General features: G+C 36.9%; 1 non-coding gene across 1 annotated transcript; it reads right to left on the bottom strand.

Moving 5' to 3' along the window:
- Positions 1 to 720: 720 nt before the first annotated feature.
- LOC116761459 lies at positions 721 to 827 on the bottom strand. Its single transcript, XR_004352025.1, has one exon. It is a non-coding gene; the product is annotated as a U6 spliceosomal RNA (small nuclear RNA).
- Between the last annotated feature and the right edge of the window lie 14,827 nt (positions 828 to 15,654).

The raw sequence follows: 15,654 nt of genomic DNA on the forward strand, positions 1-15,654 counted from the left end.
AGATATAGAAAGCTTGGAGCTTCCCTTATCTGACTAAAAGGCAGAAACTTTGGAAGTGAAGCTGCCATAAATCCCCTCTTTCAGGAAGCTTCGCTCCCAGGAGAAGACCAATCATTCTCACTGGATGAGAAATTGCATAAACGAACATTATCACAAACTTTCATACCATCCATTTTTCTTCCCTAAAAAAGGTTCATTTGTTCTTCCCATAGAAGCCCTCTCTCCCCCTTCCCTTTCCCTGTTAAGTTGGTATATAAACTTCTATTTTGAGATGTTCGGTGAGCCTCTTCATCTGAATGCTCCCACATGCATATGAATAAAACTTGTGTATTTTTCCTCTGGTGGGGGGGAAAACTGCCTGGGAAAGCACATCTGAGGGTTCCATATAGTCCTAAAGCAAGGGGCTATATTTTATCCTTTAGCAAGAGGATTAAATATAGTGCTACTTTTCTAGGTCTAGAAATTTCAGAGGGACTTGGGCCCTCAAGGTATTCTAGTTCATCTACCTAATGTTCCCATCCCAAGTCTCAGGATCCTTCATAACTGTAATCCAAATTTCATGAAAGGGATTTGCCAAGATGAGTACTCAACCTTCTTCTATATTTTTCTGTTCTTTAAAGAAACTTCTATGCCAGTCTCTTAACATGATCAGCCCTCCCATTATAGGAAATGATTGTTTTATCAGATGTTACTAAGGAAGCCTCTGACTCACATTTTTATTTTAATATGGAGTGCTTCATGAATTTGCATGTCATCCTTGCACAGGGGCCATGCTATTCTTCTCTGTATCTTTCCAATTTTATTGTATGTACTGCTGAAGCAAGCACTGACTCTCACATTTTTATTTAAATTATTGGAATTGATGTTTGATCACCCCATCACAGTAGACCAGTGACTGTCAATTTTCCACCTACCATCTGAGATGGGGTCTTCACTTCATCTGGCCACCATATTTTCAACTCCACAATCCCGTTCTAGAGTCAGCTTCCTAGGGATCACTTCTTACATCCTACAAGTAGAGGTTGAGACAAAGATTCAGGCGTGCACGATGTACTGAGTGAGTGCTCTGCAGGAAAATCCTGTAAGAGAATGAAGGAAGTCAAGTAGGTGAGGGGAAAATCTGAGCAAGGATGCAAACTAGTTTTGGTGTGGTACAGACAGGGAGTAGCGGATATTCCTAAAGAGTGAATTACCCCATAGAGTTGTACACCTTGAGACCAAGGGACAGAATTTTGTGTAATTTTATTAGTCAGTAAATGGGAAGGCCGTGGGGAAACTGCCCAAGTGTTTCCAGGCAGGTTGGTTCCCTTCAGCCAAGGGCATTTCTTCTGAGAAGGCCACAATTATAAGCCATTCATTTCAGTACTCACAACAGATAGCGGATGATAAACTAGTAAAGAGGACAGGGTGAGGCACCAAAAACTTTTATCGCATTCCTGCAGTATAGTTAAGAAGCACTAGTGTCAGTAAAATTATGAGACTGGAATAATTCAGACAGAACTTTCATAAAAAGAAGTTTATTAACGCCATTTTGAACATTTAATTGTAGACCTTAGGCTCTTTATTACTTACCATGATGATTTCTGAGTTCATCATTTATTGGAGATTCACTATATGTTATTAATTTACTTATGTACACAGGGCAACAAAAGAAAGATAAGGCATAATGTTGCTCTCATGAACTTTACAAGTTGCCAGCATGTCAAGAAACCATGAAAAAATTCCAATAGTAGTCTCATAACAATTACTATTGGCTGCCAAGGGACACAGACATCAATGTGATATCAAAATTTTTGATAAAAGCATCTCAAGCACTCAGGAGGCAAAAACTTGAAATATTTTTGCTGTGTCTTTTTAACCAGTAAAATTGTAAAAAAATATTTCTTCTTTCTGAAGAATCAATTTGAGTTCTTTAATGTAATCTGTCGTCACAGAACTATATAAAGGGAACAGTGAGACTGGATATTTTGTTATAATCAGGTTATGACTTTGGAAAAGAATGGCAATTTTTGCAGTTTTAGTCTAAATAAATAATGATCACATCACCATTACACGGTGTCACTTTCCCTGTTACAGCAGTTAGTGTTGCGTTTTTTCACCTAAGCTCACTCAGCAGTGGCCTGCCACAGATACTGAGTGTTAGAGAGCTACTCTTCTATTTAAATCTTCTTTGGATGAGAGAGAGGCTAGCCAGACTTCAGTTAGGAATTTATTTTTGATTAAGAGCAAGGCTCATAACAAATAAAGTGATCAATATCACACATGGAGAAGATTGGTATGAGATAATATGAACTGAAAGCTCTCTTTTTTCCCCAGTTATTCACAATTTAAAGATCTATTTAAAATTATGCCAGATTATACCCACCCTGAATAGGAATGCATTTATGGAAAAATGGGAAACACATCTTACAGTCAAAATTTTCCTACCATTTGCAGAAGAAGAGTCGAAAAATGGCACACAATGCCAGGAGGGTGCATTTTCCATACACTTCAAAAGCTTTTTGTTGTTGACAGGCTAGTGTATTACACTGATATTTATAGGAAAATATTTTCCAAGACTGTTTCCCACTCCGATGTTTCACAAATTGCTACAGTTGTTTTTGTTTAATAAACTGCTTCAAAGTCATTTAGGTTCAGGAAATGCTAGCTTAAAATTAGATTATATTTGCTGCAAAATCTCTGGGAGAATTAATATAGGTGCTATGAATCTCTAATTGAAATTAGGATTATTTAAGCTGTTGGACTTTGGAACCCATTTTTCCTGGAGCACATCATGTGGCAGGTTCTGAGAAACATTTTTGAGAGAAGCTGCATTAAGGTAAATTCTACAATTACTTCTTAAATGTCATTGTAACTGAATATAACAGTACTTCAAAGAATGTCAATCAGTCTGCTCAGGAGATAGAACCATGCAGTAATTTGAACAGGGAACACTTAATATAAAGAGTTTTTAAGCATAGTGGGGATTAGATTAATGATAGATAAGCTGGTAAAATGTTAAGAGAACTCTAAAGAATATGGGAATAGCAGATATGTGTTGGCCACTACCAGAACACCGATGGAAGAGCCCACCCTCCACCCTGACAGGGCTGAAAGCTACACCTTTTTGGAGAAGGCATGGCCATTTCTCACTGAAAGGCAGAGACATCATTGTGATGAGGTGCTGGTGGAACTTGCTGGAACTCTTCCCTCTAGAACTTGCTGGAAATCAATTCTCTGGGGTATAGAAGAAAGCCATTCACAGAAAGATGTCTCATGGAAACATTCTGCCATGGAACTTCCTGAGGGGATTCTGGGGGAAGCTGCTTGCTGCTGAGTACTGCTGGATGCTATACATGGCAAAAATTGGGCGACAGACAAGTTTGCAAGAGCTGTAGGAGGCTGATGCTGGAGAAGCAGTGTGTGCTCTAAGAGCCGGACACTGGAGCAGCCAAGAAGCTACCCACACCACAGTTAATGCAGTGCTGGAGAGGCCAAGTATACAAGTGCAATGCATGAGGCTTCCAAGTGAGTGCTATAACCAGGAGGAAAAGCCCTCTCTCCTGCAAAGCTGTTGACAAAGCTTACTGCCAACTGGCAAGGGAAAAATATATTTAAAGTGCCAGATTTGTTTTTGCAAAGCAGGTAAGGAAGGGTAAATTCTGAGGTGAGAGACATTAAGTTGATAACTGGCATTTAAAATTATGAAATTTAGAAGAAAATGAATTCTTGTGTTCTGTATTCTTTGTTTACTTTGATGACACTGTACAGACATTAGGACTTCCTCCAAAATTGTGGTTTTCTTTTAAATAATAGAAACAGTCAAAGTGATTAAGAAGATTTTTTTTTCAGAAAAAGTCTCAAAATGCTGCTTCTAGTTTCAAGGTAAATTTGATATGAGTACTTTGGGTTACTAATTGCAGAATACTCAACTTAGCTGCAAGCAACAGGGTAAACTACTAATAGTCACATAAACAAATAAGTACTGATTTTTCTCACATGACAGAAACTCTTGAGATAAGCAGCTTCAGGCATTAGTTTGATGGATCATCCATTTAAAGGCTGCTATATCTGTGATTCTCTTGGCCTTTTCCTCCTGCAGACCACACGGTTCTTCTATCTTCAGGAATCATAACTGCAACCAAGGTAGAGAGAAGAAATAATATATGAGAGCAGCTAGGTCTGACCCTTTTAAAAGCAAAGGGAAACTAGAAGCCCTCGGCAGGCTTATTAGCCATAACTCTGTCACATAGCCACTCTTAGCCAGGATTCTGGCTGGGGAAGCAAGTTCAAACTATGTCATTCTCCACAGTGGAGGCTTCAAGGAGAATGGGGTTTGGGGATTTTTTTTTTTTTTTTTTTTGCGGTACGCGGGCCTCTCACTGTTGTGGCCTCTCCCATTGCGGAGCACAGGCTCCGGATGCACAGGCTCAGAGGCCATGGCTCACAGGCCCAGCCGCTCCGCGGCATGTGGGATCTTCCCAGACCGGGGCATGAACCCGTGTCCCCTGCATCGGCAGGCGGACTCTCAACCACTGCGCCACCAGGGAAGCCTGGCTTTGAGGATTTTTGTTTGCTAAGCCAGTGAATAGTATCTTCTTCACAAGAGTTTCTTGAGGATGCAAATATATTGCTAAAATAATGTAGCTGATAACTTTAAAGAGAATACAGTAAAAACAGTGGGGGAGTTTGGTAAGCAGAGGAATAGCTGCCTCCAGAGATTACTGTGGAACTTATAAATATGCTAATTTACATGACAAAGAAGAATAAAGATTGCAGATGGATTTCAGATTGCTAACCTGCTGACCTTAAGATAGACTATCCTGGTGGACCCCCTATAATCACAACAGTCGTTATCAGCGGAAGAGGGAGGCAGCAGAGGAGAATCAGATAGTGATGTATCTAGGAAGAATGTTGCTAGAGATGCAAGGTTGCAGGCTTTGAAGATGGAGGGAGGGGACTCTAGCCAAGGACTGTGGTCAGCCTCTAGAAGCTGGAAAATCCAAGGAAATAAATTCTCCCCTAGAGACTATAGAATGGAATGCAATTATGTCGACACCTTCATCTTAGCCCAGTGAGACCTGTGTTGGACTTCCGACCTACAGAACCATAAGAAAATACGTGTTTGTAATTTTGAAATCACCAAGTACATGACAATTTGTTACAGCAGCAATAGAACACTAGGGAGAAACATAATGTAGATACAACATTGGGAGACTGCATTTTTTCAACCTTTCAACTTCATATTAGATTCTTCTTTGTGATTCTTTCCAGAAACATTTGTTTATATATTGGATAGATTCAAAGTTTAGATGTAGCTAACTGAAATTCTAGAAATGTATTAAGTTCATTCATAATTATTTATTTTCTATTGCATAACCAAAGGCAATGTATGGGAATCTCATTGGATAACTAAGACATAAAAGTAATCCTTAGACTTGACACAGAGATATCTGAATATTTATTATCAAGTCTTTTCCTTGATTTTTTTCATTTTAACAATCTATTTTTAGTGTGTAGACTGATATATCCCAAATGTTTAAAGTAGGAATTTTAATATTAATGGCAATATTTTATATATTTTTTTCCAGCTGTGATTAAAAAAACCCCACAGGACAACTCAGCGGCAGATGTACTAACCATGCAACTATATACATTATTTTATAACCAAGTTTTTTTCCAGATGCTGAGTAGCTTTAATGTTACAAATGATTAAAAATAATATCTGTAGTCTCTGAGACTCTCTGATCTGTCAATATTAAAAAAATCACACAGACTGTTATAACTTCGTATTATACTAATTTTTTCTTACATTGAGTAGAACTAAAGGTAAATTTGCAATAAAATATTTTAAATATCCTATTCCCATACAGGAACATTTTGTATCTAAAGAAAAAAATTAAATAGAGCACTTATCACTATAGAGTAGATTTAACCACTTTTGGCCATTTTTTTTCTTTCATAGAACATATATCTCCCCCCTTCCCAAATTAGTTCATTCTTAATATAGTGCAGACAGTTCTTAGGCTTTGGATACATTCTGACATGACGTAAATTCCTTGCTCTATTTTTTACTTTCAGGTGGATTTTGTCAAGTTCTATGCCTCTCTAAATCACAATTTTCTCATTTGTAAAATTGGTACGATATTACAAAATACATAAGACTTAGGAGTTTTCACAGAGTAGGCACTTAATCAATTGTAGTAATTATTCTTGTTAAAATATAATACTAATATTTATTTTTAAAAGTAAAACAAAACAGATATATCAGTTAGGTGGTTTAATAGAAACATATTCTGTAACAAAATATTTCTTTCTAACAAGATGTGTTAAATATGCCAGCGATTTAAGTTAGGAAATGCATACCTTAATGTGCATTTGTTCTTCCTTTTTTGATAAATAAAAAATTGTCTAGGTTAGATATAGGCCTCATAGGATTTCCAGAGCACTTAACTTGGTAGTGTAGGATGTACACTGCAGAGTACACAGTTGAGAACTGCATTTAAAGAGTTTCTTTTTAGCTAACAGAGGAAAGACAAAAAAGTAAAGCTAAGATGGTACCAGTGATATAAATTTAGAATACATTGTGCTTTGGTTTACACACACACACAAACACACACACACACAAACACACACATCCCTCTTCCAGAAAATAAATCAACCAAAATCACTTTTCTACCCTGTATCACCAATGGCTTTGAATTTCTGTAATCCTATCAAGAAAACTGGACTAAGAGAACAAGTTCAATGCTCTTGAACAAGTTCAATGTTCCAGTTTCATCAATGTGAATAGGAGACTTTAAAGAAGAACATGTTACTTCTATTACTATTAATAATAATTACAATTATAATACAATCACCTAATATTTTTGTGTGATTACAGCATACTGGACTCTTTACTAAGCGCTTTATATGTATTGTTAAATCATTTTAACTTCACACCAATGTTATTAGGTACGTACTATTAACATCATCTCACTACACAGATGGGCAAATGAAGCATGAGAGGGATAAATAATTTGCTTAAGGTGACACAATACAGTTAGTAAGTGGAGGATGTAGGCTAAAATAATGATAGTATATATTTTGTATTTGTTATTTAATTATATGAATAGTTGGCTTAGGGGGCAATGGGAGGGAACTATTAAGTATATGCTTAAAAGTTTTAACTCAAATATTTTATATGACCCTTCATGTAATTGATGATATGTGAGCAGTAATTTGTACTAATGAATTTTCTATATCCATAGCTAAATGTCTATTACAAATCAAATGCTGCTGATAAACTTGATATATCTTTATTAAATACACTGATACTTTAAAATTATTTTATGTAAGTTTATGGCAATGAGTTGTCATTTTATATATATATGTATATATATATATATATATATATATATATGTATGTTGCTAATGACTCTAGGACTCTTTCTTTTATTAAAGAATTACTTTTCAGGGCTTCCCAGGTGGCGCAGTGGTTGAGAGTCGGCCTGCCAATGCAGGGGACGTGGGTTCGTGCCCCGGTCCAGGAAGATCCCACATGCCGCAGAGCGGCTGGGCCCGTGAGCCATGGCCGCTGAGCCTGCGCATCCGGAGCCTGTGCTCCGTAACGGGAGAGGCCACAACAGTGAGAGGCCCGCGTACCGCAAAAAAAAAAAAGAATTACTTTTCAATGATGATTGTTTGATGCTTACATTCTCAAATTTCATTTTGCTTTCAAATTGTGCTCACTTTTCTGTGGACAAATATTTGGATGATCCTGTGGATAAAGACGTACTTTGTCGTAGGGATAAAGTACTGAAAATATTTCATAAAACCCACTGAGAAAAACAGTACTCTGTTACTCTGTTAAATAAGTGATGGTAAGTTATAAAACCCATATAAGTCATGCCCACATATGTTCATGACTGGCTAGCTGGTCCTACTTGTGTGCTGAGGCTGGTATTGTAATTATTTTAAATGATTCTTCAGTGGAATGAAAACAAGAATATAAAAGGGAAAAAAACTATTTCCTGACATGGAACTACCAAATTAAGGACATGGTTGTCTGCTCCCTGTACGCTGAATCTTATATCCTGATGAGCCGTATTGATATTGAATGATTTTCCGTATGGGGCAAACCTCTAAGGGAAACTTCGACAATTAAACAAAAAAGGCTTTACTGAGTGACAGCCACTTTAAAAAAGTAAAGTTATCCATATCCTTCTAATTTTAGCCTTCTTTTACTTCCAGTGCTTGAATATGTGCTATTCTGAATCGAACGCTATTTCTATTTGAGTTAATGTCTTCTTAAAATCTGTGCTTGCATTTGGCACAAACGATGTGTTGCTACTTATAATAAACATCCTTGTTCTTTCTTAGTATCTCAGTTCAATTATAAAGAAAAAAAAATCTCAGATTAAACTGTTAACCTAATGTTAATTCTTCTCTACAGAACTTCTCTTTGTGCTTTGCTTTTCTTTTGTTAAGAAAAATTATCCAAATTTGAAATGTAACAGGTGAATGGACTTTCCTCCTTACAAATCTTGCATATATTTTAAGGTCTAGAAAACAGGCTCACTCAAAACTTATTTAATTTTATAAGAGAAAACACTGTGCTTGACTTAATATTTAATATTTTATTTGAGTCCTGAAAACTGTTGTTACACGTGAACTTTTAGATTTTTGTTGTTTGGCAGAAATATATAAACACAAATGTTACAGTTTTGTGGCCTTATAGGACATAAGCCAGTTTTGTATCTATTAGACAATTCATTTCAACATTCTGTTGACTAACTATATAAACCCTTGGTTCTCAAATTCTTCTTTTAATTAGTCTTGTCCTACTGGCTACCTCTTCAATAATAAAACTGAGTATAATCTTTGACAGATTTTCATGTTAGACTTGTATGAAAGTCACACTTTAATTTTTCAAAAAGTATATTTTCACATCTTTTTATTTATTAGTTTAATTTTTTTTCCCAAAGTTAAACCATTGAATGAATTTTTTCTAGATCTTGGGGTGTTAAGCATTATGTTTCTTTTTTTTTGATAAAATTATCTGTCTTTATGAGGAGTGACTATGAAGTCAAAATCTTTATAAAAGCAAACATTCCAGGACTATAGACATAAAACACCGTCAGAACCAGTTTGTCAGTTACTTGGTCCTTAATTTATAGTTATAAATCATTTCATTTTATTTTTATTGTGGTAAAATACACATAAAACTTACTATCTTAACCATTTTTAAGTGTACAGTTCAGTGAAATTAAGTACATTCATATTGTTGTACAGCTATCACCATCACCCATTTCCCAAATAGATCATTTGGGAATGATCTATTTGGGAAATAGATCATTTTTCACCCAAACCAGTATTATACAGCTTAAATATCCCTCCCATTTAATATACTCAGTTCTTAATGAGTTTAGGTTATTACCAAAAATTAAAACTAATTTCAAATGTAACAAAAAGCCTCATCAAAGAATAAATTTCTAGTTTTCTTTTTACCTACAAAAATGCAAAAAATAACAAACCCTCAAAATTCAGTTTGAAATCACTGAAAACAGACAATTTTTTCCTGCAAGGTGGAAAACATACAGATTTCCCTTAGAAGCATATATTATCTTGGAATTCTTGAAGTTAGCTCCCTTAGAAAGGCCTGTGAGGGAATCCTTGTCATTAGCAGCATTCTTTTCTTCTACCATTTCCAATAACGGTTTTATGGTCCTTAGGCTTCTACTGTTGAGTTTTTGTTGAAGTTTCTTGTATAGCTGATGCCCAGGTTGCTGAAATCCCTTCCTAATTTTTGACCTTTACATTTGCCACTCCATCATTCTACTTTCCTCAGACATATTCCTCATTGAAATGGGTGTATTCATTTTACTTCCACTTCCATTAAAATTTTATTAGGCTACAAAGAAGAGATATATTCACATATTGCACAGGCTTGGGTAATAATTTATTTAAATTTTATTCATTTCTTGTTATATCCCCTATTGTAGTTCCTCAGGAGGTAAGTGTCTAGACAAAGTAAGTGTAACAGTATATTTTCCTTAAGAGATGACAAATATCATGTGGAATCCCCAAGAGAAGTAGAGTATGGTGGTTCAGAATTTTTAAGGTGTATGAACTTGAAGAAGTCAGTAATAAGGACTGAAATCATAGGAGCACAAGCATCTAGTATCTTTGGTCAAGTTGAGACTGAGGAATAACGTTGCTCTCTGTCAAAGAGCCACGTGGCCTGTATAGGGATCTGGGTCAACTAGGTCTCATCTCAGCAATAGAATAGTATGGAATGCCAGCTTCAATTCAGTGTGGAGGGGCCAGATCAAAGGAGAATCATTCCAAACTAGTAGTCTCCCTCTTGGGTCTAGAAGTCGGAACTAAATCCTTTCTAGATTACTAGCCCTTAGATAGTTAGAGGAGGGAAATTCAAGAGGGAGATGTTGGGTTTTCTTCTAATAAAGCATATGAGAGCCCAATTACCTGAAAACAAATTGCACCTTGAGATTCACAAAGAAGCACATCCCAAACCATACCTAATTTTTGTATCTATATTCATCTTGCTATCTACATTTCATCAAAATCCTTCTAGAATTTCCACGTGTTTCCTATAGTTATTTTGTGTATTATGGAGCTTGATATGGCAGAGTAAAGGAGAAAAAACTAGAAAAAGAGGAGAAAGTTAAAATGGGGAGAGAGTGAGTATAAAGGGAGCAAATCATGGTATCTCAGGGATCCTCTCCCAACCTAGAATCTATTATTTTTGTTTCAATGTTTAGTTTCCTCATATTTTAGTACCTATTTTTTTCAATTCTAGATATTTTTGGTTTTTCTTCTTTTTCTCTCCTTCATTTAATATGATAATTCAGAGAAGTCCATAGTTTAATATCATAGTACAAAGTGAAAACCATAACTTTAAAATAACCCAAGTTCATTTGAAAATAGCACTGGAAGCAGAGGGTGTAGGGGGAGGGTGGCAAGCTCTCCTTCCAGTTTCCAGTGATACTAGCCTTGCCTTTGTTTGTATAATCTAAAGGTAAAGCGCCTACATGAAAAACTCTAGAATGATGAGATGATATAAACAGAATTTCAAAAGCTTTTTGGAATTGTATTTGGGATATTGAGGTCTTATATATAATTACATATCCAGATAGTACTTCAGTAGTGAGAGAATAAGAGACTTAGAAACTATGGTCGATGATAGGCTGTGTAATTTTGCAAAACTATCTTACTGTTTTAAAGCTCATATTCCTTATCTTTAAAAAATGGAGAAAATAAAGCAAACTTGATGGATTTTGGTGATCAAACAAGATACTGACATGACTAAGGGGATTATCCTATAGGATTCACTTGCCTAAACCTGGTTTCCATTATGGATTTTCCCAAGCATTCCCAGTCTCCTATCTTATACTCTTTCTTCCTCTTCCCGGAATAGTAAAACAATGCTTAATTTCAGTTTGGTAAGGAAAATATATAATGAATAAGTGTGTTACCTGGTTGCAAAGGGAACAATCATTGGGAATAAACAAGGCAGGGGAAAATTTTATAGACAAATGGACATAGAGAGTTCAAGGATTCTGGCTTGCTGAGAGTGGCTCTAAATGTTGTTGGTACTTTATTAGGTTCCAACTATCCTGGCCCTGGATAGTCAAAACAAGGATCTCAAAAAAGAAACAAAAATTAAGATTTGTATATAGAGGGGGAAAAAAAAACACCTTAAATTAGGGCTGGCAATTGGTGTTTCCCGGAGCCTAAATTAATAGAAAAACAACCTTAAATGCCACTTTCTGAATGAAGACTTCGTGGGTGGCTTTGCCCATATTGAGGTATGTGTCCTTTTTTATGGAAGTGAGTGTCCATATCTATAGAAGATCCCCTGGCCTTAAGCAAGGCATGAAGCTTTAACAAGCACCAAGAATACAAGCATGGCTGGAGTGAAGAATCTAGCAAAAAGAGAATTTTTTGTATTCACTCCCTTACAGCTATAAGGAAGGCAAAGCACTTATTTGCTGTATTGTATCTTGTATTTCAGTGATTCTATGGAAAACAATTTTTTTTACTCTTAAACACTACGTTTTATTGTCTCTCCACTCTTTTCTTTTTTTAATTAATTTTTATTGGAGTATAGTTGCTTTATGATGTTGTGTTAGCTTCTACTGCACAGCAAAATGAATCAGCCATACATATACATATATCCCCTTCCTTTTGGAGTTTCCTCCCATTTAGGACACCACAGTGCATTAAGTAGAGTTCCCTGTGCTATACAGTAGGTTATCATTAGTTTTTTTATACATTGTAGTGTATATGTGTCAGTCCCCATCTCCCAATTCCTCCCACCCCATCCTTTTTCCCCTTGGTATCTGTGGAAAATTTTAACTGTGGACCTAGAAGAGTGACAGTACATTGGTTGCCTTTAATTTGACTCCATCTAGACTAAACCCATGGAGAGACTAATCTTGAATAAAGGATGAAAAATAATCAGTCATTCATTCAGTCAATACTAATTGAGGAACAGCCCTGTGCCAGGCATTCATTGTTCTAGACACTTGATCATCAAAACAACAAAACAGAAAAGGAAAACCAGAGAAACATTTAGAGTTGACTTCTTAACAGTATTAATAATATCCATAATCAGAGAAATTGGGAATGCACCTTTGAAAATTGGAGTACTAGCTATATGAAAACAAATCCGAACATATTTGAGAAAAGAAGACCTTGAATGTCAGTTAAATATAATCAGATAAATATTTTTTTGAGATTCCAAGTGGTGTAGTATAGCAAAGTACCCAGGTAATATTTGGGTCTCAAGAAAATATACCATAAAAATGTGTGGAAATCGGACTCCAAGGAAAGACATGGGAATGATGACACAAAGAAAAACAGGGGAGACAATGTTAGCTTAAGTCTGAGATTTGGCTAAATATAATGTACATGGGAGAATATCTCCTGGGAAGGATTATTCAATCAAGAATCTGAAACTGGTCACGAGGTTGGAAGAGCTGATGCCTTTGGCAGTCCCCAAATTCATGGTTTCAAATCTCTCACTGTGGGGACACAACAAGATGGATTCGACTAGAAAATGCTAATAAAACTATAACTGGACCAAAAACCTAAAAAAGGCTACCTGACTCAGCAAAGAGTGCTCACCATGGATAGTAAGGAAAGAGTTAAAATTAAGTAGGTTTAACTGTACACACTAGCTGAGCCTTCCTGAAGCCAGTAGACGAACAGTATCTGGAAATAACCCACTGGAATTCTCTCCATCTAGTGTGTGGAGAAAACAGTGAAAACCCACTCAAGGGCTAGAACATTAGAACACTGAGGAAAAGACATCATGAGGACTGAATGGTCGAGATATTGGTTTTCACCACCTCTCTAGTGAAACAGATTCATAGCTTTCTACAGCAGCTTCAGTTCAGAATCTGCTGTAGGTGATTCTCCAGAAACAAACTGAAGATGCGATGGCCACTTTTCTAGCAGCAATTCTCTTAGTTCTGAATTATTTAATGAACACATGCACACACAAAGAATTTGCATTCCGTTCAGCACTGAAATGCCAAAAACAGAGTTAAAGAGGGAAACAGAGATTAAGATCTCAATAAAGAGGGGGAAAGGCACCACAGATTAGAACTGCGAACCAGTGTCTCCATGCCTACGAAGGTATCGACTAATTGAGAAAGCAGTAGGGACTTAAATGCCACTTTCTGAGGGAAGATGACAGGATTTGGTCCTCTTCAAAAGTATGATACAGGCAGAGTATGGAAATGAACTGCTCTTGGGATATTACTCTCAATGGATAACTTCAAAGTCGTAAATCCCATTCAATGGTTATAGATTAACTGAGATATTGCTGAGGCTAAAGCCAAAGGCTTTGTCTGCCTACCCTCTATCACCGACATAGCAGTGAGTCTGTGGCAACCCTAATTGTATTCTGGGAAAAACATTTTGTTGTCTGGACTGACTGGGGTAGGAAATGCAGACTGGCTTGTTTTCTGAATTTAGTGGATGTTGCTCAGTGCAGTGATAATCTTGTGAGGATGATTAATTCTTTAGAATCTTTAAATATGCAGCCTATGAAATACTTGGCAGGAAATACATGTCATGGAACCACAAGCAATTGGAGGGAGAGACAGCACAGGCTGCAGCTGCTGAGAAAAGCCACAACTCCACTTGTTTTTTAAAATAAATTTATTTATTTTTGGCTGCGTTGGGTCTTCGTTGCTGCACGTGGGCTTTCTTTAGTTGCGGCAAGTGGGGGCTACTCTTCGTTGTGTTGCGCGGGCTTCTCATTGCAGTGGCTTCTCTTGTTGTGGAGCACGGGCTCTAGGCATGCAGGTTTCAGTAGTTGTGGCAGGCAGACTCAGTAGTTGTGGCTCGTGGGCGCTAGAGCGCAGGCTCAGGAGTTGTGGCACAAGGGCTTAGTTGCTCCGCGGCATGTGTGATCTTCAAACCTTCCGCACCAGGGCTTGAACCCATGCCCCCTGCACTGGCAGGTGGACTCTCAACCACTGCACCAGCAGGGAAGTCCCTCCACTTGGTTTTGAGAAACATTCCAGCTGAGACTAAGCACCATACAAAGTAGAGGGGGTGGAGTGGGTAGATTTTAGCTTTCAAATTTCTCTGAATTCACAAAGTAAAATAATTTAATATTTGGCCTTAATTCCCTTTATAGTAAAAACAATGTTATTTCTGATATTTAATTTGTCCTTGGGAATTTGATAAGGGACCATATCAGCACGTTATCAATGGCAGGTCTTCATGAGTATTGTAACGTCACTTTGATTTCATGGTCTCATAGGCTATAGTGCACAAAATAACCAGCCATAACTTAGAAGGGAAAGGGAATAGAGAATTTATTTTTAGTTCTGAGTAAAAAGTGGCCTTGGGATGATTTTACTCAGTGCACTATTTTTATATTCATTTCAGAATCTTTTAGGGCCTTAATCTATGCCATCAACATGGCTGACATTGGAGAGTTGCCTCCAGAAGGCTGGATCAGGATTGTTCTGAGAGATCAATGATGTCTTCTTCTAACGCATCCAGCCGTACTTCTGGATCACCATTGACCTCATGGTTAAACTCAAATGGTTAAGACAGTAAAATGTTCTTAAGGAGAAAGGGTTTTCCCCTTATAATTAGTTTCTATAAAAAGAGATTTTTCTCTAAATACTCTTGCCCTCTTGCCTTACTTCTTACTCGTACTCCCAGAAGAAAAATGAGTGAGTTGACATCATGATTGAAATTTCTTGATTGAGTGTAGATAATATTTTAGAAGTTCCTATGTGAGGGGAACTTGCTCTCTCTCAAACTCCTCCACTCAGATCAGTAGGTCTATCACTGGGAATTTCTCTTATGTAGGCTCAAATCCTTGAGAGTTGTTCTAAGGCTAAAACTGGTGATTAGGAAAGTGGTGATACCATTTGGTCTGTTCCAATACTCATAACATCATAGTTATAATGAGGGTATCCTTACATTTTCTAACATCGATGTTTCTTTTTATCAGTACTATGAGAACGTAGGTGGAGAAGCAGGGTATGAATTGTTGGGCTCCCTCAAGACCCTAGCATTTTATATGTACCTGTACGGACCATAGGCCTGCATGTTTTCTACTACCTCTCTGCTTGTAAGTTTTTCCCCCTTAAAATCTATGTTATATTTGCACTGTGTGGTGCTAGTGATATGTGTCTGTGA

This window comes from Phocoena sinus, chromosome 10, assembly GCF_008692025.1.
Source record: "Phocoena sinus isolate mPhoSin1 chromosome 10, mPhoSin1.pri, whole genome shotgun sequence".
Lineage (NCBI taxonomy): Eukaryota > Metazoa > Chordata > Mammalia > Artiodactyla > Phocoenidae > Phocoena > Phocoena sinus.